The 5,463-nt window shown below is 40.2% G+C and overlaps 1 pseudogene; it reads right to left on the bottom strand.

Moving 5' to 3' along the window:
* Nucleotides 1-731: 731 nt before the first annotated feature.
* Nucleotides 732-850, bottom strand: LOC120608005 (uncharacterized; annotated as a pseudogene).
* Nucleotides 851-5,463: the final 4,613 nt, after the last annotated feature.

Here is a 5,463-nt window from a genome sequence, read left to right as displayed (position 1 = left end):
ATACCTGAGGCCTGTTTAGAAAAGTCTCCGATACAGGAAATACGCACTGTGCTGATTCTGCATTCAGTTCTCTGGAGCCTATGAAAGAGAGTGAATGTGGAATAAAGGGAGTAGTGACTCCTTTATTCTCTGTCTCTCTGTCTCTCTGTCTCTCTCTGTCTCTCTCTGTCTCTCTGTCTCTCTGTCTTCTCTGTCTCTCTGTCTCTCTGTCTCTGTCTGTCTCTCTCTCTCTCTCTCTCTCTCACTCTCTCCATCAGAGGCGTAGTCAGAAACCTTCCAAGGCCTTCCAGCAGTTTCACATCTAGAACACAAACTGAAAAAAATCTTCTGGGACAAGGAGGAAGTGAATAGAGAAACGCCTTCCCATGTACAAACATTGTTATTCTCACGATGTGACTATTGTGCCCCTGAAATTCATTTTAAGTGCTACCTTTGCAAACATTTTAATTAAAAAAAAAAAAGAAAAAAAAAAAGAAAGAAGAAACTGTCATATTTGGTGGTAGCAAGCATAACATGTTGACAAAGAAAGGGCTGGCTGCTTGATCTCAAATCAACAATTTGAATTACAAAGTAATTATGCAGGGAGCCTAGAGAACAACCTGAAGGGCAAATCCAGTGCTGAGGGATGAATGGAGCAGCCCAGAGCCTCCACGATTGCACTGCAGAGCTCCCTCGGTTTGGGGGAATCACAACTTCTTCTTCTTCGTCTTCTTCTTCATTTTTTTTTTAAACACCTACAGCACCTGGTCTTCCTAGGTGGTCTCCCATCCAAGTACTAACCAGACCCGACTCTGCTTAGCTTCTGAGATCAGATGAGATCAGGCACGTTCAAGTTGGCATGGCCATAGACCCCGAATCACAGCTTCTTGAGGAGAGGCATGGGGGGTTCATCATTCTCCTTTTCTCAAAAAGAGCATGTTTCACCTCCTGCTTTCTTGCTTAATCCAGATAACCCTTTCAGATAATATTCATGGGTCTTGCTAATATTCCCCATCCATCCTCTTCTTCCCTTTGGTAGTGCTCCTTGCTCCATATGAGGGCAAAACCTCAGGGAAAATCTGTTCCCAACATGCATAACTTTATCACCAGTCCCTCCATCTCCAAAACGACTGAGGATCTCAAAGTTTTCTAGGCTTAAGGACACTCCTCATAAATCAGAATGACAAATGTGAAAAAAAAAAAAAAAGGCCTAAAATTGTCTCCAATGCAGGAAGCTCAATACTTGGTTCTTGACAGGGCACTGAGAGAAAGCTGGGCTTGATTAAGAATGCCTGCAAAAGCACAAGCTTTAGGGGCAGATTCTCTGCCAAAACTGTGGGGTGTGGCTTTCTGGCAGAGTAGATGGAGCACTCATGGAATTTATAGTCAAACAGAACTGGATTGGATCCTTATTCTTTTATTTTTTAACTATGCGACCTTGGGTAAATTACAACTTGGAGCTTTGGTTTTCTTACCCACGAAATGGGAATAAGAAAATCTATCCTCTTGGATTGCTGTACAGATTTAATTAAATAATAATTGGAAAGTATTTCCACAGTGCCCGCCATGTAATGGGTACTCAATAGGTGATATTAACCACTCGAAAAATAGCAGTTTTGGTGTTTCTCAACATGTTGCTTGAAACTTCCTAATGATGATGTATTGTTATTTTAACTCCTAGAGATGTAGAATTATAATAATTGTAAACATTTACGTAGCATTTTCTATGTGCCAGGTTCTAGTCAACATGTTACATATGTTAAGTCATTTAACCTTTACTATAAGTAGCTATTCTTACTCTCATCTCCTTTTAAATATAAATAAATGAAGTCAAAGAGAGTTTAAGTAACTTGCCCCAGGTCCCATACTTAGCAAACAGCGGAAACCAAGTAAAAACTCGGTAGTTTCGACTCTGAAGTCCATAGTTTCAGCCACTTTACTTTGCTGCTTCTCAGCGTACCAATGGTTTCAAATAAAAAGCTATTTATTACTTTCAGATCTGCCTATTATACCTACAAATAGATGTCTCTGACTCTAATTTTGACCCTTGGATTTATAAATTTCTTCTGGCTCCAGTCTTCTTAGTTCATTCTATACACAAATGTACACAAATAGTTCACCTTCTCAGATATAACTGGTAGTCAATCATCCCTGCTGACTTCAAACAGGCAACACATTGCTGCACCATGAAGAACCAAAATAAAATGGAGTCACTTATGTCAAGGATAAAACGGAGACCATCAATGCAAGCGCATAATGGAAACTTAACCTAATCTTAGAGGAATTTAGAGTTCACCTCAGAAATCAGCAGAGGACCCCAGCAAATCTCCAAATACCAGTCTTTTCACATCATTTCTAGGCTTCCTTGTTCCCCTGACTCAGCTACTCTGCTCTAAATAAGAAAGAAGACCACTGGGCAACCAATCAGGTGAAAAAGCTAAATAACTTTTCCATTTACCCCATAAAAATCCCTTGGTCTGTGAGCAACTTGGAACTCATTGCTCCTGCAGCCTTGACTTTCCCGGCTTGCAGGTTCAAAGCAACAAACTCATCTTTTTACTTTGTTTTATTTAGTGTGTAATTTGTTTATTTGACAACCACAAAAGTAAAGCTCAGGGTTTAAAAAGTCCCGCCCAATTGTATGACCCCTTTTTGACACTGTCAGAAATCCTAGCTCTAGGCTTTCTCTCATCCCTTCCCCAGTCCCTCCCCTCTCCACCACCCCCGCCCCCATCTTTCCTCTATGTACTCTTTGTCATTATCATGCCTGTGTGAATAGATTTAGATGTAAAATGAGAAAGCTTGGGAACAAAACATTTCTCTAGGACACTCCAGAAAATGATCAATTTTTAAACTTGAAAAAGAATGATTCTGAGGTAAGGTTACTATTGTTTTTCATATTATCAGGACCTAGGGCAGTCTGCCCCTAAGATATTCCACAATGGCTTATTGATTATTTTGAACTAAAATCACCAGAGAAGCAACAAGAGCAGGAAGAGCTCTCTGAGTCTCCTCTGCCCTCTAAAAGCAGGAAATAAATCTCAATGATAGCTGCCCTCCTCACTTCTGAAGGACTGAGAGACAACCTCATCCCAAGAGTTATAAAGTCCGGAGTTGAAAATGCATTTACTAATTTACCATCCGAGCCCAAACTTTGTTTAGATTCCTAACGAATACCCGAACGTTGGTGTTCCTTTCTGGTAAGTGCTAACTTTCTTTGTCCTGTCAATTTTTCACAAATTTATTGTTTTTTTGTTGTTTGCTTGTTTGTTTGTTTGTTTTGTCTAAAAATTATAGAAAGGTGTCTGGTTCGATCAATTTTTTTGAGCCTCATTTTTATGATCTGAGCATCATACTGTGATTTTTTTACGTGTGCACATACATTAAATTGGCCTTTTCTCTAGCTAATGTAGTCTCAGGTCAATTTTATTTTATAACTAGTCCATCCATGAAAACTACAGAATGGCAGGGTGGGAGAATTCTCTCCTGCTCCCCAACAATATACTCAACAGAACTTAATCATCCAGACTAGCTTTCGCCTCCATCTTTCTGCCAAGAGACAGAGTAACATGACCCAAGACGAGCACTGAAGATCTGCTCAGTGTCCGTGGAACTCTTGCGGATTAAAATCCTCAGTGTGACCAATGGTTAAGATACTACCTAGTTAAATGTTACCTTTCTTTCCACCTTGTGTTAATTCCTGCGGTAGATTTGTATTGTGTCAGTTTAGCTAACCTAGTACCACATTTCCTAGAGTTCCATCACTGTGCAGTTCTGGATTAGCATGAGACCAGGAGACATTTTGCATGAGCTCTGGCAGGCGCAAATGAAGCAATGACAAATTTTTTTTTTTTTTTTTTTATGCTTAGATGTTCAGTGCAGACCATGAAGCACTATTGATGCTGAACATGCTGTCATTTCTCTGCTGGGTCACCAGCTTAGCATGGGGCACAGCCAGAGCCACAAGCCCTTTAGTTTTGTTGTATCTCCTCCTTCAGCATCTCTGGCTCTTGGGAAAACTGTATGGTTAGCTCCATGACAAAAGGTGCCAGCTGCTCTTTCGATCACCACATAATCAAAGTTGGTTTCCTAGATGTGCTGAGAGGCCAACAGAGAAAGCAGACGGAACCAAAAGCACAGAAATGGAGCGACATAGAGCTCTAATGGCACAGTGGAACTTCTCATCCTGAAACCCAATTTGGTTTTCACTTTACGCAATCTCTTCCCTTTATTAAAAAAAGAGAAAAAAGCTGTATGTTCTGTAATAAGGATTGTTACCAATACACTCATTCCATGTGGGAGCCATGAATACATAACCCCGGCACCTGATGCAATGATGGATCTTGGTCCTGAACAGGAGCCATCAGAGTCCTTTACGTGGATGGGGAGGGGCAGTAGGGAAGGGACAGAGATTTAGCCAAAGGGAAAAAGCGGTTTCTATTTTTATAGAGTCTTGATATATTTGCCATGTAAGTCTGAATGTTTTCTTTTGCAGCTTTGTGGAGAGAACTTACAGGAGATAAAGCCAACAAGTTTTAACAAAGACCCAAAAGATGAAAGAGGAGACAATTCCTGTTGACATCCTCTGAGCATCTACATTTGGTCCTATTTCAAATCACAGCCTTGCGTTTTGAAGATTCATAAGCAAAGATTCTTATTTTTTGCTTTATTAATTTGCTTTATTAATTTGCTTTATTAATTCCAACTAAAAGAGTTCTGATGAATGCATATTATTTTCAGGATGGCTCTGCTTAATGCAAATAGAGCCCTTAAGATGACGAATAAGAGCCCATTGGCATAGTGAATTTGTCACAGTAGTTGCCTACTGTGTGCCGTAAGGTTGCCTCCATTTTGGAGGCCAAATGGTTATGGCTGCATGTCCTCCACCCTTCAAGCCAATCAGCTCTACCTCTACTGGTTTATATGCCAGTCTTCTGCGTGAAGTACTATTTGAAGAAAGGAGTCCATTGTTAGAATTATTTGAAAATCACTATCTTGTCAGATTTAATAGAAGATAGTGAGACGAGAAGGCAATGATTTACAGGACAGTCTGTTTTCCAAAGAAAATCCCACAGACTTTCTGCCCAAAAGAGACAGAGCAGTACAGGCAGTGACCACCAGAGGGCAATCTAGAGACACAGGAGACCTGGGTCCATTACAAAAAGGTAAGCTGGAGGGCATTGAGAAAAGGGGTGCCTCAGATTGCCTGTTTGGTTTTTTTTTCTTAATTTTATTATTATTTATTAGTCTTTACTCCCTATGATAGTCGTCTGAACTGAACTGTAGTGGAAACAGATACCAGAGTATTTTCAACTGCCTTTGCTGTTGGTCATTATGCTTCTTGGCATACCTTTACCAATTCAGTTTGTGTACTTCGTTTTCTGTTTTACTGAAATAATCATTCTCACAGAAGGGCAAACCCTTCTGTACCTATATGTTGTTCTTCTCATGTGTTTGCCTAAACCCATTGCTCACTATGGCCCA

This window comes from Pteropus medius, unplaced genomic scaffold (assembly GCF_902729225.1).
Source record: "Pteropus medius unplaced genomic scaffold, Ma_sr-lr_union100, whole genome shotgun sequence".
Lineage (NCBI taxonomy): Eukaryota > Metazoa > Chordata > Mammalia > Chiroptera > Pteropodidae > Pteropus > Pteropus medius.
This window is presented reverse-complemented; position numbering and strand designations above follow the sequence as displayed.